The sequence below is a fragment of the Carcharodon carcharias genome, chromosome 3, assembly GCF_017639515.1.
Source record: "Carcharodon carcharias isolate sCarCar2 chromosome 3, sCarCar2.pri, whole genome shotgun sequence".
NCBI classification, from domain to species: domain Eukaryota; kingdom Metazoa; phylum Chordata; class Chondrichthyes; order Lamniformes; family Lamnidae; genus Carcharodon; species Carcharodon carcharias.
In genome coordinates this window covers 50,220,793-50,245,418 of record NC_054469.1, presented here as the reverse complement: position 1 = coordinate 50,245,418, position 24,626 = coordinate 50,220,793, and the positions used below count along the sequence as shown (strand labels likewise).

General features: G+C 39.8%; 1 protein-coding gene across 10 annotated transcripts in view; it reads left to right on the top strand.

Moving 5' to 3' along the window:
• Positions 1–24,626, top strand: part of svila (supervillin a) — a 317,393-nt gene that overhangs the window by 84,195 nt on the left and 208,572 nt on the right. The gene's annotated exons all lie outside the window — the stretch shown is intronic.

Here is a 24,626-nt window from a genome sequence, read left to right as displayed (position 1 = left end):
ACTTATCAGGTGGTTTTACCCCTTTTCACCCTTTCATGGGAGGAGATAAAGTAGTTGATTATGCGGTTCTATGAGCGCTTGCATTTATTCTGTCTTGCCAAAGTAGCCAGGAAATTGTGTATTTACAGACTTTTTGTGGCCATCAGAGCTATTATCATCCGAAGATGATGCATGTGGATCAATAAACAACTTCTGGTAGTAGATGCCTTGATTTTTCTTGCCCTCCTCAACATGGGTACATCAAGGCCAATTCTGATATTTAATTTGCGAAGATTGGCTACTAAGGATAGATTGAAGGTCAAACCTGGAACTTTTCTCATCCTCCTGTTTCACCAACTGAGCAATCAGACCATTTAAATACCTGTAGAAATACATCTTCGATCTCCTATGGCATTGCTGTTTTTGGAGGACATGATATTTTATAATGTTGGGAAAGTTTACCAACTAACACAATGCAATATATATAAGAGGTTTACATTTTGAATGGCCATTCCTTCTGGGCAGAAAGAGACTAGCTGTCTGCTGAGAAAGCTGTCCTTAGCTGCAAAGGTTTGGTCTGTCCTTTTACGGGCATAACCTTTTAAAGCACTTCTTGAGCTCAATTTGAAGATTAAGTCCTGTGTTGAGGAAAGTATATTTCCAGATTAGTAGGTGCTTATAAAACCCTTGGTGCCTCTCCTTGAGCAAAGGCTAGCAGCAATCAGTGGCAAATAACTAGATTTCTTATTTTTTGGTCAATTTTTTTTGAGGTGCTACTTGTTCATTTGTAGGTACCTTATATGTCCAGTTGAGTTATATTTACTGAATACATCTATTCCAATCAGATGTGTGTCATCTTATATTTCATGTTTCATTTTTATTGAGCTCTGATAGGTGTCCCAATAGAAGCCTTACCATGTGCATAGATGTTGAACATGGTTTTAAAAAAAAAAGATACAGTGAAAAGTAATTGGCTGCAGTTAGGAGGATATATCTGATGAAAAAGGAAAAGACTTTGGTTCATAAGTAGAATTCCAACTTGCCTAAGGTCAGTAGATGAGAATGGTCTTTGGAGACAAATTTATTTTGCTTTACAATCAAGAACCTCCAGTCAGACAACCTCAGCACTGGGAGAAAGGTTATTGCAATGGTCTGAGGGAGCAAGAGCTCCCTCCTTCTCATAAAAAATCTATAAGACACTGTGTGAAAAATATTTCATGGATACTGATTTTAAAACGGGTCATGGTATTCTGCTATTAAATGGTATATAACCATAACCTAATTTGGTGACTAAAGGTTTTGAGTGGTATCCTTTGATTTGTGTACATGATCAGGAATGATGTTGATTTCCTAGATGGGAACTGGATGCCAATGAACCAAGCAAGATCATCCAAGTAAATTGCTTCTGCTCAACAAGATTGATCTGGTAGACCTCCCATGAGGTTACACCTTGAATTTTAAACACAGAATTTCTGATGCTGCATGCATTCTGGGCAGTACTACTTTTACTCATTATGTCCAAAAGAAAAACATAGGGCACAATTTAATGTCCTCTTCTGTGGAAGGCTCATAGATGGCTTTCATGGCCCACTGCCACTTGAGGCCCTAAAGTGGACAGTTAATGCCACTTAAGAACCTCATTCCACTGCTGCTAGTAGAATATCAGCGGCAGGTGGGGGACTCGCCTTACAGGAAGCCTGAAAAGCAAACCAGGTTTCTAGGGGGTCTTCCTTGTTCAAAGGCACTCAGTACCTCATTGATTGGCATCTGGAAGGGCATGGGGGGCGGGGAATTGCTGAGAGCCATACCCCTGCCTTTACTGCTGACACCACTCTTCCCCCCAACCCCCATCACTTACCTGTGACCTAGGTCCCTTGACGATCCTAGGCCTTGGGTGGGTGCATTACCGACAGCAGCCACAGCCTCCCTGTTGGTACTGCTGAGCAATGAAGAACATTTGGCCTCTGGTTGGAAGCTCTTGTTGGGTCCTTCATCTCAGGACAGGGTTACGACTGCCTGGTTAATCTGGCATGTCTTCCACAAAAGAGCTGTCCTGGGTTGCTCACCAGCTCTCCAGCCAGCAGGTGAGACCCCATCGCCTACATTGAATATTATCCATAATTTCCTTTAAAATAATCTGTATAGTCCCGATACCTGCCAGATGTTTCCAGTACTCAAATACATTTCGTAGTTACAAGTACAGAGAAAATATATAACCTCCTGGTTTAGAACTAACTGCATTTCAGGGCCAAAGATTGTGAAGTGGCCCAGTTTCAGAGTTCAGAAAGACTGGTTTAGTAAGATGTATCCTAGTTAATGTTCTGTGCTATGGTTGCTGAGGTTGCAATCTGTTAGAAGTACTCTTCTAGTGTTAGTAGGGTAGATGCTACAGTTACCGCCCACTCTCCAAATGGTTGTGAATCTAATAGTGAAACTAATCCTGCTACATTTGTGGTCAAACTTTACAAAATTTAAAATAATTAAGGTTATTTTGTAGCACTTGTAAGTCTATCTAATGAGGTCCAGTTCAGCAATTGAGACATTTCATTGTCCAATGCTTCCATTAATCTGTTTCCTAAAACTATACCACGGGTTAAGATTTTCTTCTTATTTTTCAAGTGGATATTAGCTGAGAAAATGTTTTTTTTTAATTTTCAGGTACAAACTAATGGGCACTTGTAGAAGATGTTAAAATTTAGTATGCTCTGATGCAGAGCAACAAAATTTTTCCACTTAAAACTCTTCGCCACAGGCTATCATAACTTAGAATTAGAGGCTAATTTGATTCCACTTTTTAGTTAATGTAAAATCTGTAATTACTTACTTTATTTTGTTACTTAACCACTTTGATAAGGCCCCAATTTAAGGCTTCAACCTGATGTAAACCTGAGTCATTATGAATGTCACTGAAGTAACACTGAACTAAAATGGAGGCAGTTTTCCGGCCATGTGCCCTTGTCCAGTTGGTCATTTGCATGCGAGCCTTGACTGTAAGTGATGGTAGGCTATCCGTGTTCAGGGAACATCACAGAAAAGGATAAATCAAACCTTGTTCATTCAATTCTGGTATGAATCAATGTATAGGATTATGTTTGAAAACAGTAGTGGTTCTTGTTCTGCCTAATAAAAAAGCATTAGAGTCAGTTGCAGCACATTGTGGAGCCTGAATCTAGTACTTTTCTGGTCTGTACACCTCAGAGCAGCTCTAAGCCTCTTGTTGCTATTTGGGGACCTTGTTGTATAAACTAACTGCAGAATTTGTCCACATAAAATCATTGCACTTTAAAGAAATTTGTGGAATACAAATTGCTGCAGGATATTTGTTAGAAAATTGATAAGCCACTTTATAAATCCAAGTTATCCATTTTAATTATTTTGATCTGGAAGTCAAGGCACTTCAGCTTTAGATGGAAATCTAGGTTGCTTATTAGAACTCTGAGAATGTTTTCTCATTGGGCTGGATTTTGATATATGCCATGGTTTAATATCAATCTCTTTTTCAAATAGGCAGAGACCATTAATCTCCAAGGATGGAATTGGGCAAAGTTGCAAGAATATTAACAAAACAGTTTTACAGCAAATTTTTGTTTTTAATTCTGTTGCTCTATAGGATCATTGGCATTGCACCTGAGTGATGAAAGTATAATCTGTCATTGAGACAATTGGCAACTCTAAAAGTAGAGTGTCAGGCTTCTATGCTAAGAACCAGATTCTGCCCTAACCCTCACAGCGATGCTTAACTCAATTTTTAAAATTTTACCAGGTCCTATTTAACTGTTGGACACTTTGTATTAGTTGAGAACGAGAGAGAGAGAAAGTGATTAGGAGAAGGCAGTTAAAGGATATTGACTGAATCCTGCTTTGGCAAAGCCTGCCTCTTGAGTGATTACTGTGGAGGTAAAAAGCTGTTTGGGTTCTAACTGTGTAAAAGGTAAAATGTGAGCTGTCATCCTTGACAAGAGTAAAGAATGACAGATTGCCTTTGAATGGTTTTCCCCTCTTGCTCACCAATCTTTTGTAAAATTAGTATCAATCCAATAGTGGTGTTTTAAAAAAAAACTATATATTTTTTGTAGCAGTGACGTAATGTCTGATTTCTTTGATTAATCTTAGTGACTGCTGGGCCAACGGATGCTACTGTCAGATTTAGTGCGGTTCTTGGAAAAAACCCTCTGCCTGTTAAAAGGTGCCTACCACCTCTAAAACTAGTTTCCAAAATTCTTTTGCTCTCACTCATGCACTTGTGGTACGATTCATTGTGTTGTGCAGCGATTAGTTTCTGCCTAACCTAAGGGCTTTGTGTTCAGACGTAGTGCAGAGTGGAGACTGAATCTCATAACTCTGGTAACATAACTGAGAGGTTTGGCCTTTTGAAGTTCCTTTTGCTGTTTTCAAAACCACCACTCTTTTTAAAAAAAAAATCAAAACTCTCTGAATTGGCATTCAGCTTCCACCCTCCTTCTCTGCATGAAGTTTTTCCTTCCTGCTTGCCACCCATTGTATTTCCCATCATTCTGTGAAGGGGCTTGAAAAGCCGTTCTGTCTTTGTGCGTAATGGAAATGGAAGTTGTTAAAAGTGAGTTCTACTGTACTTTGCCTGCAGATAACAAGTGCAGATAAGATGTGGCTAGTGATATGGTTGATGCACTGGTTTTAATTTTCCTAAACTCCCTAGATCCAGGAAAAGTTCCACTAGATTAGAAGATAGCAAATGTAACTCCTTTATTCAAAAAGGGAGGGAGACGGAAAGCGGGAAAACTACAGGCCAGTGAGCTTAACATCGGTCATAGGGAAAATGTTAGAAGCTATCATTAAAGAAGCTATAGCCGGGCATTTGGATGGATTCAAGGTAATCGGGCAGAGTCAACATGATTTTGTGAAAGGGAAGTCATGTTTAACCAACTTGTTGGAGCTCTTTGAAAAAGTAACATGTTTTGTAGATATGTCTACTTAGATTTCCAGAAGACATTTGATAAAGTACCACTGCAAAGGTTATTGCGGAAAATAAAAGCTCATGGTGTAGGGGGTAACATATTGACATGGATAGAAAGTTGGCTGGATAACGGGAAGCAGAGAGTAGGCATAAATGGGTCATTTTTAGATTGGCAAGAGATAACAAGTGGTGTGCCACAGAGGTCAGTGCTGGGACCTCAACTGTTTATATAAATTACTTGGATGAAGGGATGGATGAGATGGTTGCCAAATTTTCTGATGATGAAAAGATAGGTAGGAAAGTAAGTTGTGAAGAGGACATAAGGAGGCTACAAAACGATATAGATAGATTAAGTGAGTGCTCAAAGATCTGGCAAATGGAGTATAATGTGGGAAAATGTGATATTGTCCATTTTGGCAGGAAGAATAAAAGAGAGGCATATTACCTAAATAGTGAGAAATTGCAAAGCTCTGAGATGCAGAGGGATCTGGGTGTCTTAGTGCATGAATTGCAAAAGGCTATGCAAGTAATTGGGAAAGCTAATGGAATGTTATCATTTATTGCGAGAGGAATTGAATACAAAAGTAGGGAGGTTATGCTTCAGTTATACAGAGCACTAGTGAGACCACATCTGGAGTACTGTGTACAGTATTAGTCACCTTAATTAAGGAAGGATGTAAATCCATTAGAAGCAGTTCAGAGAAGGTTTGCCAGACTAATACCTGGAATGGGCAGATTGTCTGATGAGGAAAGGTTGGACAGGCTAGGTTTCTATCTGCTGGAGTTTAGAAGAGTAAGAGGCAACTTGATTGAAACATATAAGATCCTGAGGGGAATTGACAGTGTGCATGAGGAGAGGATGATTCCTCTTGTGGGAGAATCTAGAACTAGGGGGTCACTGTTTAAGAATAAGGGGTCGCCCGTTTAAAACGGAGATGAGGTGAAATTTTTTCACTGAAGGTCGTGAGTCTTTGGAACTCTCTTCCTGAAAAGGCAGTGGAAGCAGAGTCTTTGAATATTTTTAAGGCAGAGGTGGATTGATTCTTGGTAAGCACGGGGGTGAAAGGTTATCGGGGGTAGGTGGGATTCTGATTTGAAGTTACTATCAGATCAGCCATGATCTTATTAAATGGCGGAGCAGGTTTGAGGGGCCGAATGGCCTACATCTTGTTCGCATGAGAATTAACTAGTGGAATACAATTAACTAGATTTTCAGAAGATATTTTAAGGTTTGTTTTAAAAGATTAGTGCTCAATTATGAACTGGTGAGATTGAAAATTGTGTTTTTCAATATAGAAAGAAGGTGGTGGTAAATAATTAGTTAGATTAGAATCTGTTATGGCTCTTTGTTCATAAAGTGTTGCTACTATACTTTATACTTTTATTTTTATTCATTCATGAGATGTGGGCATCACTGACTAGGCCAGCATATATTGCCCATCCCTAACTGCCCTTGTTCAGAGGGCATTTAAGAGTCAACCACACTGCTGGAGTCACATGTTGCCCAGACCAGGTAAGGATGGCAGATTTCCTTCCCTAAAGGGCATTAGTGAACCAGATGGGTTTTTACAACAATTGGCAATGGTGGCATGGTCATCACCAGACTTCTAATTCCAGATTTTTATTGGATTCAAATGTCACCATTTGCCGTGATGGGATTTGAACCCAGGTCCCCAGAACATTACCCTGGTCTCTGGAATACTAGTCCAGTGATAATACCACTGGTACAAATACTACTATGCCACTGCATCAAACAAGACATGGAACGCAAAAGAAATTTGGTCCAATTTAGCAGGTGGGCTAGGGAATAGCAAATGTTGAGCTATTCTCAATAAATGTTGTCCAATGCTGGGCTTGATCTGAGCCATTTGATTATAAATAACAGGCTGCTTTAACTCTGTCTAATTAATTTTCAAACTATCATTTAGAATATTTTTGCAGTTTAGATTTGCTTGCTTTCAAAATAGCATAATACATTATTAAGCTCCATGGAGGGAGAGAAATTCATGAATGCAGTTTAAGTATAGGTATATATTTACCATCTCTTGTATCCTGTCAACTACTCTTCTAACAAATAAACAGATTAAGTAGCTATTCCTTTCTTGCTATTTGCAGGGACTTGCTGTGTAAAATGGCCACCTCTTTACTCTCTTCTCTCTCTCCTTCTCTCTCCTTTTTCATTTCTCTCTCACTTCACTTCCTCAAGTTCTTTATATTGTAGTAAAAAACAAAAAAACTGCGGATGCTGGAAATCCAAAACAAAAACAGAATTACCTGGAAAAACTCAGCAGGTCTGGCAGCATCGGCGGAGAAGAAAAGAGTTGACGTTTCGAGTCCTCATGACCCTTCGACAGAACTTGCGTTCGAGTCCAAGAAAGAGTTGAAATATAAGCTGGTTTAAGGTGTGTGTGTGGGGGGCGGAGAGATAGAGAGACAAAGAGGTGGAGCGGGGGGGCGGGGGTGTGGTTGTAGGGACAAACAAGCAGTGATAGAAGCAGCTCATCAAAAGATGTCAACGACAATAGTACAATAGAACACATAGGTGTTAAAATTAAAGTTGGTGATATTATCTAAACGAATGTGCTAATTAAGAATGGATGGTAGGGCACTCAAGGTATAGCTCATATAGCTAAAAAAAAAACCCCACTAGAGCTATACCTTGAGTGCCCTACCATCCATTCTTAATTAGCACATTCGTTTAGATAATATCACCAACTTTAATTTTAACACCTATGTGTTCTATTGTACTATTGTCGTTGACATCTTTTGATGAGCTGCTTCTATCACTGCTTGTTTGTCCCTACAACCACACCCCCGCCCCCCCCGCTCCACCTCTTTGTCTCTCTATCTCTCCGCCCCCCACACACACACCTTAAACCAGCTTATATTTCAACTCTTTCTTGGACTCGAACGCAAGTTCTGTCGAAGGGTCATGAGGACTCGAAACGTCAACTCTTTTCTTTATATTGTAGTGTTGAGCATTTCTGTTTGACTGCTGGCAGTGCATGATAGCCATTATGCATTTACTTTTCGGAGTCACCAAATAAAGCTACATTTAGATAGATGCAATTGTTCAGCTGCCAACTGTCGCCTTGAGGCAAAGGTCTTTAGCACAGACTTGCTAGGATGCACGCTGATTTCAAACAATGTTCATGAAACCATATGGCAAGATCTGTTTGATAGGAATTTATGTCTGATGAAACTTTGACAGGAAATGGAATAAAACCTTGATATATCTAAGCAGGTGCCTTTCCCACACACTGTTGGTGTGTATGAATGGTGTGCAACTTATTGTACTATATATCATTAAACCTTCTCAAAGCTTGGTTTAGCAGAACTGTTTGATTGAATTATTGCTTTAAACTCAAAAGCATTAATGCTTCATTGTGGAAAGTATTTGCTTTGCTATCGTATGGCAAGGACATTCAAGGTGACATTGGTGAATTATATAACAAAGATGATAGTGGCTTGAACTTGTAGCAATATCCATTTTCTTTCAGAAGTTAATTACAAGGGAAGGAAAACATACAAACACGGTTCACACAAGGGCTTTTGTAAATATTGACACGGTGATATCAGGTATGTCTGGTGCTCAGACCACAAATATATATAAGCACTTATAAATTTATAAACTATAAAATGAAAGCAGACTTTTAATTCATTAGTTGAAAAATAGACTTGGTGATTATGCTTGTGTTTTTGGAAACTGACTTAATTGGTTATTTTCAGTCTTCTGTCTGCAGTGGCATGGTAGTATTAGAGTAGTCAAAGTCTCTGACTATGAGCAGTACTCTATGTCAGCGTTGGAATATGCTCACTATTGTGTTTGTTGCAGTGAAAATACAGTATTTTGTGTGGGTTACAATATTTCACAAGTGGTGTAACACTTCATTACTGAATTAAGTTTGTTTTATATATTAATGTTACACTGCATTTGTGCAGTACAAAGTAAGAATGGTCCAAGAAAGTTTAATTGCTGGGAATATAAACTTGCACAAGAATTTTGGCACAGCACACACCCAACTTTGGATAAACACGTCATCCTGGTGTGATGAGAGGGATTCTTGCTTGCATAAATCACTTGTTAGGTTTGAGCTCAGTAGTAATTTGAGCCTCTTAACCCGCCAGGTTGCTTCTATTGTCCATCCCAGTAATCTTCTTGAACCACTGCAATCCATGTTGTATTATAAACAATTAGTTTGTTAAGCCAGTTCAAACATCAATTAAAATTTAACCATATTGATGTAAATTATATGCTTCCATCTCAACATTTGATCTTCTGATGTTCTAGTCACTTGCTGTATGATCAAGTGACACCCGGCCACATGGTGTTGGGTCATGTGATGTCTAATCATGTGACATCTGTCAATGTTGTATTGTTGTATCCACCCCCCGCCCCCCCCAGCCCCTCTCTTTAGATTACGGTTTAGATTCCAGTTTTGTGTAAAGGCGATCACTTTGAACTGATTTCACACCACATGGCACCTGAACCAAAACTAAAGATTGAACGAAAGGCTCTGTTTCGGGGCATATCTCACGGGATACATTTGCCAAATTCAGATCAGCATCAACATTTCTTAAACCACTTCTGAATCATTCTCTACCTTGCTGTCACGCTGACATTCCTGTCCTCGGCCTGCAGCACTGTTCCACTGAGGATCAACGTAAGCTTCAGGAACTGTACCTCGTATTTCAGTTAGACACTTTACAGCCTTATGGACTCTATTGAATTCAACAATTTCGGACCATAAACTCTGTCCCCCTTTTCAGTTCTTTTTCTTTGCTTGTTTTGGTTCTTGGTTATCAGCACATCTGCTGGCCTATGGTGCCTCATGGATGCCTAGTTTTGAGCTATTAGATCTGTTCTGAGTCTATTTTGTGGTAGGTGCCACACAATACAATGAAGTGTTTTCACAATGTGAAAAGGGAACTTGGTCTCCAGAAGGACTCCTACCAGTACCATCGTGGACAAACATTCTTGTGACCGGTAGATTTGTGAGAACAAGGCCATGTAAGTCCTCCTCCTCTTGGTTCTCTCAGTACCTGACACAGGACCAGTCCTGCAATATGTCCTTCAGTCAGTTATGGTGCTACCAAGCCACTCTTGGTGATATACATTGAAGTCTCTCACCCCAAGTATATTCTGTGCCCTTGCTACCCTCAGTACCTATTCCAAACGGTGTTCAACATGGAGGGGTACTGTTTCATTAGTTGAAGGAGCAAGATAGGTAGTAATCAACAGGAGCGTTCTTGCTTATGTTTGGCCTGATGTCATGAGGTTTCATGGCATCTGGAGTCAATGTCGAGGACTCCCAGGGTGACTCTCTCCTACCTTTATACCGCTGTGCTGCCACCTCTGGTGGTTTCTCCTGCCATGTCAGGATATGCCCAGAGATGCTGATTGAGGAGTCTGAGCCATTGGCAGAAAAGTATGATTTGATAATTATGATTATGTCAGACTGTTACTTGATTAGTTTGTAGTTCAGCACTCCCTTATTTTGGCACAAGTCCATAGATGTTGGTGTGGAGTACTTGGCAGGGTGCAAAGACTTTGCAGGGTGTGCCTTTGTCATTTATGTTGCCTAGATTGATGCCAGGTGATCTGAGTGGTTTTCTTCTTAGCTGACTTTTCTATAACTGCTTGATACAACCGAGTATTTGTCTGGGCCATTTCAGATGTCAGTTAAAAATCAACCATACTGCTGTAGGTCTGGAGTCATATGTAGGCCAGACCAGGTAAGGATGATATTAGTGAAGTGAACCAGATGGGATTTTACAACAATCTGATAGTTTCATGATCATCATTGCTTTTTATTCCAAATTTTATGAAGTTCAAATTTAAAATCCCATAGCTAGCATGGTGCGATTTGAACTCACATCTCTGGAGCATTATTTCATCCTCAGGATTACTGTTCCATTAACATTACCACTGTGCTACCTTTCTAACTTCTGCTGTTCAGCAGTCTAATAACCCCCCCCCCCCCCGCCGCCACAAATCACCTTTCGACTAGTTTTCCTTGTCATGAATGTGCAGTTGTAATATTATAGGTTTTTGTTTAAAAAAAACTAATCTTCCTTTTAAATAGACACAAGAAGCTTTAAAGATAGCTGCAAAAAGTCACCTGATCTTTTTCAACTACAATGTGGTCAAGCTGTAGGAGGCTCCAGGTGGATTACAGGCAGACATATCCAGACATGTGAAGACATTTGAAGTTCAATTCTCATTTCTGCAAAGGCAAACTGAAACTCATTGTGTCTTTCCTGGGGCGGTGAATAGTTTTTCCTATCCCCTCAAACCTGGAAGAATGGGAACCATTCTGGGACTATGTCCCCAGACCGGGACTGACCCAATGCCCAATATGGAAGCATTATTCAATAGCTTGGGAAAGCAGCCATTTTAAGTTTTGGAACTATATAAAGTCTGACTGAGAACAGCTATTTTGTGTGCAGAACCCCAGGAAGAACTCTGAGAAACAACATCAGAGAGGTTCTTGGCCAAGGAGGGAACAAAGAGGAAGGTATAAAGAAATCCACTGCTGTTCTGCTGAAGAGTCCAAACAATCTGCAAGTGCTATAACTGCAAAATTAGTGAGGAATAGAAAATCTTCTCTTTCTCCCAAAAACCTGCTGACCTGTGGAGGTCAACTGAAAAAGCAAACCTCTGAGTAGTTCACTACAGAAGCCATCACAGCTATTAAACTAGACCTCAAGTTTCAACCCCTTTACTTCAGGAAGAAGGAATTCAAGCAACAGGCCTGCAATGATATCTCAGTGACTGTTTCTCTTAGCCAGCCATCCATTCTTCTGTACCATAACTGTCTTTTCTCTCTCATTCTCCCTTGCATCCTCTCTCTTCACCTGCAGGATGGTCTTCCAGCGTTTGTTCAAACTATTTTCTCTGAATGTGGGCTAAATTGGCAAGGCCACATTGTTTCTTCTGGGAAGGTGATGGTCAACCTTATGTCATGGCTGTTTGCTTATATAACTGAGTGTTTCTTTTGCTAGGTCAGTTCATTAAGCTAAATCACAGTTACCTGGATTCTGCGATCAGTGGTGAAGCAGCGGCGCTCACTACTGACCTCAAAGAAAGCTGCCCACAAACATCTATTAGTTTCTGTGGTGTGGCATTTTCATTTCCCAGGGTTAGTTTGAGTCTGGTGCCAAGTCGAGGGGATCTCCAACAACAGTGATGTCATCACAGTGTAACAGTGTAAGCAGCCACTCATATTGAACTATTCTTTTTATTCGTTCATGGGATGTGCGCGCCATTGGCTAGGCCAGCATTTATTGCCCAACCCTGATTGTCCTCGAGAAGGTGGTGGTGAGCTGCCGCCTTGAACCAATGCAGTCCCTCTGGTGTAGGTACACCCACAGTGCTGTTAGGGAGGGAGTTTTAGGATTTTGACAGTGAAGGAATGGCGATATATTTCCAAGTCAGGATGGTGAATGGCTTGGAGGGGAACTTCCAGGTGGTGGTATTCCCATGTGTTTGGTGCCCTTGTGCTTCTAGATAGTGATTGTTAGTTTGGAAGGTGCTGCCTAAGAAAGTTTTGAGAATCCATGCAGTGCATCTTGTAGATGGTACACACTGCTGCCACTGTGCATCAGTGGTAGAGGGAGTAAATGTTTATGGATGGGGTGCCAATCAAGTGGGCTGCTTTGTCTTGGATGGTGTCAAGCTTCCTGAGTGTTGTTGGAGCTGCATCCGTTCAGGCAAGTGGAAAGTATTCCATCACACTCCTGACTTGTGCCTTGTAGATGGTGGACAGGCTTTGGGGAGTCAGGAGGTGAGTTAATCACTGCAGGATTCCTTGCCTCTGACCATCTCTTGTGGCCACAGTATTTATATGGCTAGTCCATTACACTTTCTGGTCAATAGTAACCCCCAGGGTGTTGATAGTGGGGGATTCAGTGATGGTGATGCCATTGAATGTCAAGGGGCGGTGTTTGATTCTCTCTTGTTGGCAATGGTCATTGTTGGCACTTGGATGGTGCAAATGTTACTTGACACTTGTCAGCCCAAGCCTGGATATTTTCCAGGTCTTGCTGCATTTGGACATGGACTGCTTCAGTATCTGAAAAGTCGCGAATGGTGTCTTACAGACGACAAACCAGGAAGTAAAATCCACTGATTATCTTCACTTTTCATTCAGTTTTACATAAAGAACAAAATCGATAATTTGTTCATAGATGTCTGATTAAGGTAGAAGCTGAAATATAAACTTTTTTGAAAAGCTATTTCATAAAAAAAATCCACAAATTTTAAAATGGCGAAGTTTGACATTCCTCAAATATAAAATTAGTTTTACCAGGGCTATAAAGAATCTTGAGCACTTATTACACCATTAAAAAAACCCAGTTGTACCTCATTCAACAAAGTGCAACTTTTTCAAGTCAGCTCAGCGGTTTCTATATGAATACTACCTACGACGGGATCTTCAAGAGCGCACCAAATGGAGAAATGTAGAATAACTGATAGCTTTTGCATTTCCACATTTAACTGCACATGTGCAGTCTCAAGAACTGTCAGTTTCACCAGAGAAGTAATAATGCTGTACTCTGACAACTTCACTGTTGTTACTACTGCAAAGTCCAGGCCATAGTTTTGCAGTGGAGTTACATGTATGCCAGGTCAGGTAGCATGGTATGTTTCCTGTCTGAAACATATTAGTAGCAAACCATTTGGATTTTATGACAATCTGGCAGTGTTACAGTCCTGTAAAGACTGCTAACTTTAAAAAAAATAATTGAATTTCAATGACTCATGGACAAAATCGCATGACAAGATTTCAAGTTTTTAAGATTTTTGCTGTAATAAACAAACTAAAAGCAACAAATAACAACACTATCTTTGTAAAGAACTTGTACTTTAAACTACTGAAAAGATCCCCCATGTGACTTTTAACATGATCGACTGTCCCACGCGACGGCTATCCTTCACTCTGTCCCTGAAGTGGTCACTTTATTCTTCCAGAAGCAGTCCAAAGGTGTTCTCCCTTCATGATAGATTGCTTCTTTTTTCACCTCCCAGCTGGGTAACTTCTAATCTCAGAACTGACTTTCACTTGTTAGGGTTATATTGGAGATTCCTCCCCTCTAGACTAGTCTAGGTGAATCTTCCAGCATCCTTTAAATCCTCACAAACGTAGTCTCTTCAATCTGAGCACCCGCGTTTTATATGGTGAACAACAGGTGCAGGAGTAACTGCCTTTATTTTCCTGCCCTTTCTCTCTCTCTGTCTCTCAGGTTCTTGCAGACTGAGATAAAAGCAAAGTACTGCAGATGCTGGAAATCTTAAACAAAAACAAAAATACCTGGAAAACCTCAGCAGGTCTCACGGCATCTGCAGAGAGGAATACAGTTGACGTTTCAAGTCTGTATGACTCCACCACCAACACCCCTTTGTCCTTTTATCTATGACATCTTTGGCAATCTCTTCTTTGCTTCCATCTATCACTGGCCCCCTATCCAGCTCTACCTGTCCCACCCCCCTCTACCAGCTTATATTTCACCTCATTTCACTATTTCCTTAGTTCTGATGAAGAGTCATATGGACTCGAAACGTCAACTGTATTCCTCACCGCAGATGCTGTCAGACCTGCTGAGTTTTTCCGGGTATTTTTGTTTTTCTTGCAGACTGATTTGGGTCTGTGAGATTGTGATATCTTAAGAAACCCTGTTACTGGACTCTACATTAGCTTGCTATGGACTCTTCCCCTCTCAAAGCCCATCTCTGTAGCAACGTTAATCACATGGGCCTTATATCCAGATAGAAATGCTGATCAGCTATCCTCAGGACCCCAACTCCACTTTTCCTTAAATAGACAGTTCAAAGTATAACCATTTACAAAACCTGATATTCCTATCACCTCCCTGTGAGACTTGGAGACTAACAGTCTACCCACACTCAGCACAGAGGCCATTGTCCACATGGGGTAAGATCTTGCACCTCCTCAGGAAATCTCTTGACTTGGGGCCCCTCTTGTCTCTCAGCAACCAAACCACCAGGCTTCTTCTTGTCAGCATTCAGAACAGGTCACGTGGACCCCTTCATTCCTCCATTTTACCTCAAATTAGAAGGACCGTTCCAAAACATAACAATCGTATAAACTTTGCATTTGTAGCAGCAACTTTAGCATTGTAAAGAATTGCACTAAAATGTTGGCCTAGATTATGTGCACAATTGCATATGTGTTCCATTCTGCGCCCCTCTCCTCACAACGGCATGATGAAAAGGCCTTCACTTCCAGATGTTGACAATAGAACCTTAAAACCTTTAGGTAGGAAACGGGGTTGAGGTTGACTGGAAACGATGAGTATAATATAGCTGCTTGAGGATATTGCCAAAACCTGCACTTTTCCTCAAATGTTAGTTCTGCACACCAGTTTTATTATCTGTGGGGCAAAATAAATCTTGAGTTTAAGTAATGACTGTAAAGTCACAAAAGGTGGCTTGTCTGAAGTGGTCAGGTTTCTTTGTGTTAACATTTAGGTCAACTTTAAATATTTGTTCCTTTGAGTCATGTAAAGTACATTAATCTTAGTGCCATTATGGTAAGGACAATTGAGTATAATTTCTATTAAACTGTATTAATGTTGAATGACAGGCTGTTGCTGTGATTTCATGAAGCAAAATACTTGAAAATACGAACAATCAGAGCCAATATATGGGGAAAGTTCTGCTGCAGCAAGTCTGCGCTGCCCCAGTAGTTGGATTTTTTTCTTCTGCACCCTTCAGCTCAAAAAATATTTGCAGTGTAAATTGTTGGAAGTGCAAACTGATAAGGGCATGAAAAGAGCAACTAGACATTAGTGAACTCTGGGACCAACAGTGTATACCTTAAGCAATGAGATTTCAGGATTGATAAAGAAACAAAAGAATGACAGAGATGGAGGATGAATTAGAGTCAAATCAAACTAATGAAATCAAAAGAAGGAAAGAAAGATTAGATGAATAGAGAATGAAACAAAATGAAACCGAAAATAAATCCAGGAAAAAATGTCAGTGTTACATTTGACATTTTCAAAAACTCCCAAGAACAATTTGCCACCAGAAGGAACAAGACTTCATGGCTTAAATTGTTCAATTCTGGGCCAGGGAGGTTGATTGGTACTGCATTAACAATTACCACATTGCTTAAAAAGGTACCTATGCTTTTAATTATTAGACTTAACTCTCTGTGACAAGTTAAAGGGCAATTAATGTGCAAACCCAGCAAATTCTTAGAAATAATGGTAAGGGCAAGATACCATTTATGGGAAGCAAATGCTGGAGCAATGTAAATTGATCAACAAGTTCTGGAAATTCAAATGCATGTTGTATTTATTAATCCCATGAGTTTGCTGATTAATTTACATGTTAATAAACATAAATTGTTAACATGTAGCTAATTTTCCAACAAGACCTGACTCATGATTTCTTCCAAACATTTGTTCCCCAAGAGCTAATTGGAAGGCGAATGTAATTGAGGTTATTTCTGCCACATTTATTCCCTCATTCCACTGCATCCCCACCCAAAGAGCAATTTTTGCCCTGGATGTTTTAACTTCAAAGCATATATGAGTACTGAGAAACTACAAGAAATGAGGCTTTTGCACAGGAAATTGAGGACTCTTGTACCTTTATGCTCCCTGTCCCTTGTACCTTTACAACTCTGAAAACATGGTGATGATGTCTATGAGGTTGCCCTCTATCCTTAAAGATATAAATATGACTAATTAGATTGAAAGCTGTCTTCACAATGGAAGGCTGTGTGGGCTTTTTTTCCACTCCTCCACAAACATCTTTGCTTGCTAGCACCTTGGTACTTCATAACCTGTCCTTTTCAGCCCTAGTACTTAAGTAAGACTGTTTCTGACCTAGAAGACTGTGGCAATATCTGCTGGAATTTTTTTATTCATTCACGGGATGTGGGCCTCGCTGGCTAAGCCAGCATATATTGCCCAACCCTAAATTGCCCTTGAGAAGGTGGTGGTGAGCTGCCTTCTTGAACCGCTGCAGTCCACAAGATGGAGGTACACCCATGGTGCTGAATGATTAGTTGTTTCCTTGAGTTAGTATGAAACGTGTCTTAATTCAATTTGAATTGTGATCATCAATATGTTGATAAAGGGAACAGAATAAAACAAAATGAAATCGAAAATAAATGAAGGAGAAAATGGTCAATGTTACATTTGACATTTTCAAAAACTCCCAAGAAGGAACAAGACTTCACGGCTTAAATAGTTCAATTCTGGGCCAGGGAGGTTGATTGGCACTGCATTAACAATTACCACATTGCTTAAAAAGGTACCTGTGCTTTTAATTATTAGACTTAACTCTCTGTGACAAGTTAAAGGGCAATTAATGTGCAAAGTTCTTAGAAATAATGGTAAGGGCAAGAAACCATTTTTGGGTACAGAATGCAGGTTGTGAGGGTCAATTGGTTCATCTCCCAGTTCTCTCTTAACACTGCTTCTGACTGATCTGAAGGAGGCATGTTAGTGGTTTGGAGCAACTGAAATTGCCATGTGAGGAATGATGAGCTTAATATTGCATCTTACCTCATTGATATCTGTTTTATTATGTTCCCTTTGCCTCTCGGGTGTTATTATTTTACTAGGTGCCAGGGAAAATTAACCTTTCTGTCAATGTCTCATTATTTCTCAGAATTTCAGCATGGTTTCATTTATTTATCTGCCTTGTGGCCGGGAAGGGCAAGGTTGAATGGGGTTGAGAGGGTGTGGGGCAGCTTCTGCGAAACACTTTGGGACATTTGATTACACTGATGGTGCTACATAAATTGCATTTGTAGCTTATACTTAGTATATTCTGCTTTGTAACAAAGGTAAAAACTGCGTATGTAACTTCCCCAGAGGAATAGATGGTTTGTTTGTGTTCGCTTTCTCCACACACAGATAAAATCTGAAAGATAAACAAATAGGCAGTCACCTTATCTTGTCCCTTTGTCTCTGCAACTGTACATGACTCCAGGTTCTGAGTATTGTTTCCTCAAGGCGGCACAGCAACCTAGAAATTCCTGCACAGGCCGTGGACGAGTAGGCCCCTTTAAGTTACCATGCGTGATGCAATTTAAGGGTCTGGGTGCTGCAAAAAAAAAATTAAAGGGAATGCAGGCTTTGAGGGTCAATTGGTTCATCTCCCTGTTCTCTCAACACTACTTCTGACTGACCTGAAGGAGGCATGTTAGTGGTTTGGAGCAACTGAAATTGAAATTGCCATGTGAGGAATGATGAGCTTAATATTGCATCTTACCTCATTGATATCTTCATAAGTTTGTTATAAGTAACTGACCCTAATGTGTTCTCAATGGGGAAAATTTAAACTAAGCTTTGCAAATGTAGCCCATGTAATAAAAGTCTTTAATAATTTCTGCCTATTTCGTCAGCTATTCCACATTTTGATACTCAACAAAGCCTTTGTGTTACATAGATGCTTCAATTTCAAATTTTTAAGCAAGGTTGCTTTCTAGACAGCAGAATTTTTACAACTGTTGACTGGGCTATTTGCGTGGCTTCTTGTCTGTCAAAAGGTGGATCATCTGGTGGAAGTGTGCTGTTAACAAGCTGAGGTAAACAGTGTGTGGCCTTGAAGCCAACCAGTCAATTTGCACATTACCTTATTAGGGTAGACAGCAGAGAGTGGTGGCAGGGGACACGCTATGCAGGACTGTTGCAACTTGAACATGAGCCAAAAACTCTACAGTACAGACTCCTGAGATATGGCCCAGTGATATATTTCTTTGGGAATGTGATTAAGTCTTCTCACAGTTGCCCATCTTTTCATCTAAGTGCTTTTAAAATAATGCTTGAGAGAGAATGTGAGATAAACATGTCCTCTGTGTACACATGACTGTGTCTTAACATTTACTCCAACTTTACCTGTAACCTGCAGTTCCTTTGTCATATTTGGTAAATCAGGTTTCGCTGTTTTATTAGGATTTTCTAAATAAAACACTGCTCAAAGCTTTTAGGAATATTGACAAATGCAATCATGGCCTGAAAAATTGATATTAACCTGCTGGCAATATTGTTAACCAGCACTATCTATCAGAATCTTGGCTAGGCGAGTTAGATTGAGGTTTTTAAAAATTTACAGTAGGGAGAGTCGTGAAATATCAACATAAATTTCTAAATGCATTTTTTAACCTGGTTAAATTAATTAGGTATTAATTGAGCAATGGTTATATGTATAAAAATATAGTCTAGCCCAAATTATAAGCACCATAGCCTTTGTTACTGCTCTCGTGTGCAGCATTTGTTGACCCTAGATTTATGAATTCTGAAAGATAAACAAAATGCTGGTCTTGTGCAACCAGTCAGTTCCCATCCAAAAGTGAAAAACGGATTAATGTTTCAAAACTGATATTTTCTTGGAAGATGTTCTGATTGATGTTGTCCTTCCCCATCCCCCCTCCCCTTCAAAATAAAGTTAACTTGCCTTGGTTTTCAATTCTGACTGACCAGCTTATAGATTCCAGCGTCTTGTTTTATTTAAGCTGTTGTTACTGCTTCTCTGCAAACAGGGTTCAGATGTGTATCAATGCAAAATGACAGTATAACATCATTCAGATCTAACATGTAAGCAGCATAATCTCAGTTGCTCTCGCTGCTCATATCCATGTGATGCTGCAACCAAAGCAAACTCATCACAGTCATCTTTTAAAAAAAACAGCAACTTAAAGTACCCTGGCCGTGTCACTAAGAACCTTCAAGTCTCACATTAAATCTTTTTAATGTTAGGAAAATGTGTTTAAAAATTAGCTGCAGAGCTCTGCACGTGCAGCAAAGTCCCTAGACTGAGAATTTCCTTGCCTCTGTACCATGATGCTGGTTAAATGGTGTTAATCTGCCGTCTGCAAGGTTTTCTACCTGCCTTACCATAGCTGGCAGAGATTGTTTGCAGATCACTAGCTGCAGTAGAACTGCAATCTAAGAAACAGTTGGATGGGTTGCAGGTCTTAAATTTTGAGTAGTTCATAATTGCACAGTTGAGGGAAAATTTAGAAACTATTTTTTCAGTTAGTGTACTATACCTTCATTGCTATGCAGGACTTTACTTTAAAAAAAAAATCCCTGGAAGTGGTCAACATTGGCAAGGAGCTCTAATGGTCCATATCCAGTTGCCCTGAGTGGGTCAGAGTGGGGGGTGGAGAAACCATTCTTCATGGACCATGCAACCCTTGTGGTGATGGTGCTTTCACAAAGCTATTTGTAGGGAATTTCAGGAAATTGGAAGAGTGGTATTATATGTCCAAGTCATGGTGGTGCGTCACTAAAGTGCAGCTTGGCAATGATGGTGTTTTCATATTACTCTTGTCCTTTGGGTTAGAAGAGGGGGAGGGGCTGCTGTCCAACCAGCCTAGGTAAGTTGCTGCAATTTAACATCCAGCAACCACGGTGGATTGGTGGACATCCAACATCCCTTATAGCTGACGCCAGAATTAAATTAATGTCACGAAAGGTGAAATCTATGCCACAGGGCTCGCTAAATCTTTATGGGCTGCTTTCTTCGCGGCCAGAACAAGCATCATTATTTCATTGGAAAAACTCAGCAGGTCTGGCAGCATCGGCGGAGAAGAAAAGAGTTGACGTTTCGAGTCCTCGTGACCCTTCGACAGAACTTGAGTGAGTCCAGGAAAGGGGTGAAATATAAGCTGGTTTAAGGTGTGTGTGGCGGGGGCGGGGGAGGGGGGTTTGGGTTGGGAGAGAGAGAGAGAGAGAAGTGGATCTCTCTCCCCCAACCCAACCCCCCCCCCCCCCCCCCCCACCACCACACACACACACACACACACACACACACACACACACACACACCTTAAACCAGCTTATATTTCACCCCTTTCTTGGACTCACTCAAGTTCTGTCGAAGGGTCATGAGGACTCGAAACATCAACTCTTTTCTTCTCCGCCAATACTGCCAGACCTGCTGAGTTTTTCCAGGTAATTCTGTTTTTGTTTTGGATTTCCAGCATCCGCAGTTTTTTTGTTTTTATCATTATTTCACTGCTGACCCCCAAATCTGGACCTTTTTTCTTGGAAAGTATTAGATGGCCTTTCAGAGAGAACGATAAAAATGCAAACCAACAAAGGTTAATATTCAATAATTGCTTGCTGTTTTCTATTTTGTGAAAATTGTTACTACTGCAAGTATATGGGTGGCGTTACTTCTATTCACATAATTATTTGCTGTTTAATAAATCTGCTTGAATATATGGAGCCTAAGCCACAGTCTAGGAAGGATAGATTAGGTATGTTGCTAAGTAGCTGTCTATAGTTACAAACTATCACAGTCTCCTGGTGCTCATGTATTTTTGGACCTTGGAGAGGAAATTCCCATAAATTTGCCTGAATTGGCTGCAAGTTCCCTCCTGTCTTTCGACCTCTCCCAGGAAGTAATGGGCTAGAATTTTCTCAATCCAAGCCACGTTGACATTTACATCAGCTTTCTCGATCTTGCCCAACAAAAACACAAAATGCTGGAAAAACTCAGCAGGTCTTCAGAGTCATTTGGACTCGAAACGTTAACTTTTTTTCTCCACAGATGCTGTTAGACCTGCTGAGTTTTTCCAGCATTTTCTGTTTTAGTTTCAGATTTCCAGCATCCGCCTTATCTTGATGCTTTTGTATTCTTTCATCTTGACGATCCCCCTGATGGCAACTCAGACTGAAATAACCTGAGAATCTTTTGTGCAAATATTGGAATATTAAAAACTGGCATAAAATAAACAGAAATTGACAGAAACAATTGGGGCCTGATGAAAATGTGGAATATGCACCACCTTCTTTCTTTTACCCCATCTTTATCTTACTATATTATGAAAATTAAAGTTTGAAGTAATCACCATCATTGCACATTAAGCATGGTATGTTTATGATAATGCAATTATGGAAGCATTTCTCTCCTTAATCTAACAGGTTTTAATATCACAGAAACACTTTAGAGATGTATGAAAATACAATGTAGGTCTCAGGAGATTTTTAAAAAATCACTAATGCAGTAGAAATGATGACTGTGGTCTTGCTGAATCAAAAATTTGAGGTATAAATTTACACCCCTTTGATGGGGTCAAAGAAAGAAGGTGGTGGAATAAATGCTGGAAACTGACATTCTCTTCCTTTATAATGGTGGGGCGTAGCTACATAATTGAACAAAATGGGGTTTGACTTAAAACTAACTGAAGTCACAGATGTAGTTATGCTGAAAACTTCCAGGAAATTCTGGGCCTATGTATATGTAATTGCACTGTGTTTGGAAGGGCAGGTTTGATTGGTCTGGATGTTTTTTCTGTTTTGTTCTGTATTCTACCTGCCTTCCAAAACTAGCCCACATGGGGGCATGTGAGATAACCAGTAGCTTAAATACAGTAGTGGGGTTTTTGTTTACTGACTTTGCTGCAAGTTATTTAGATATTTGGGTAATTAGGAATGAGCTCACTTGTGAGAGTGCAAAAAAATCAGAAAATGCAATAAAAAGCTTAGGAAATTGTAAAGCCCATGGGGAGGAATGGAAATTAGGTTTGTTCGTGAGGCACTGAAAACCGAGGCAGGAAGAAAGATGAGAACTTGTTGACACTGTTAAATTAAATCATTTATTTCTGCCTGATTGAAAGCTATTTATGCTGATACTGTTTGAGCTAACTATACCTGGATAAGCAGCTTCACATTTGCCTGTAGTGAAAGCTGAGTTCTTCAATGAGATGTAGTGCACTTGGCCAGAGGCACTTCATTAAGTGATGAACTGAGTCAACGTTTTTGTGCAAGGCTGTAATGCAAACTGACAATAACATTGAATACTCCATTGGTTTTGAAGTAGAAATATGGCATGTACCTTGCTGCCATTTAGTAAGAACCTGAATTTTTTTTCTGTCTTCCATGTGTACCTTTAAATCATCATGAATCACACTCCGCAAACTGATATGTTAAGTTTCCAATATTTCAGCTCTCCTGATAAGTTCATTTTTTGAAATGACTCAGTAAGATTTTGTTGATTTAACAGCTGCACAGCTGCTTGAAAATTCTCAGTTGCAGCTTTCACCCTCGGCCACTGTCTTTTCCTAAAGATTCAAATAGTCCAGTGATTAGGAGGTCAGAAAAAATGGACAATGTTACCATTTGAATTCAGCTGCTTTTAACTTCACAGTTTTTTTGAGGCAGGGCTTTCCTTCTGTGAGTGTACTACCTCAATTGCAGCTGGATACTGAATTTGAAACAGCTATCAGCAGGACACTAATAGAAGTGAAACATGGGTCTAATTTAATTTTTTTTTAAAAGAGGTTTCCTCTTTCCTACCTAGATTTGCATTTTGTTAGAAACAATAGAATAGCAGAGCAAAGGATAACCAAATGTAGGAGAGTGGTATGCAAAGGTTCACTTTGCATTACTTCCCTGAAATGCAAATGCACGGTAAATTTGGCCATAGAGTTCATTATCTAACCGGAAACGTGCTTCCTCACCAATACTGTTATTGATGCTAACTTTCTAAAGATGGACATTGAAACTGTCTGGCTTCATGATAAAGGAGAGTGTTACAGAAAGAACACCTTTTATCCTTTGAAGTATGAATACCTGTTCTAATGTGTGTCTTGACATCCACTGTTGAGTATAAAGAAGTTTAACTGAAACCTTACTTAGCAGCTGCCAGTAGATCAATTAAATAAAAATCCATCACAGTTGGTTACAATGTTGACCTTTCATAGACTTCGGTTTAAATCAGCCCCATTTGATGGAATTGGAGTTTGTTCTAGTCTTCGGTGGATATCAATTTGTTCAGTCTTTGCGTAATGTCAGCGCCATTGAATGTTGCACATCGTTTGACACTGAGCTGGCACACACAGGACATAAAATGTGTAATATGGGAAAATGAAACATTAACAGTTCTTGTGTTAAATTTGCGACTAAGATTTTTAAATTCATGGCAGTAGGTGCTCCATTCTTTGGCACTGACATCCCCTGCTAATGTGAAAATGTGCTGTATTTTTTTATGCATGATGGTTGCTTACAGTGACATCATGCCCAGTGCTAGCAGAATTTTGGGGCAAGTAAGGCCCTGAGGAATATAAATCCCTGCTAGATTTATTGAAAATGTTATAGTGCCCTGTATCTCAAACATAGCACAATGTAGATCTAAACTACACAGACCAGATGGCCCCATGTTTAATTCCCAGACTTCCCTATTACCTAATCCTGAGATTGTCCTGTTTGGATTAACATCCTCAACTCTCTTGCTGCATGTAGTTCAAGAAAGCAGACAGTGAGGGGAGCAATATAGATGTAACATTGAGAAAGGAAAACTCTTTGGTCATGATATGGGTGATTGAAGTACAATAATCTGTCTCTGTACATTCAAGGGATTTGCTTCCAATTGCTAATAAGCAGTATGTTTCAGGAGAGGGAAGAAAATTGCATTGACAGCAGGAATGATAAGGCAACTGCAGTTGGTTTTGATTTACGTTGAACTAAATATTCAAAACATTCACAGATAATGGGGGAAATCGATATACAAAGGCCACTAATTTCCTCTGCAGTCACTTGGAACACAGAACAAGATACCACACTTTTTTAACTTTATAAATAATTGTTACGTTTTATATAGAAGAAGGACTTGCATTTATGTAGTACCTTTTCATGATCCAGGATATTCCAAACTGTTTTACAGCCAATGTTCAAATTTCTGGGGTGTAATTTGAAACCAGAACCTTCTGACACAGTCAAG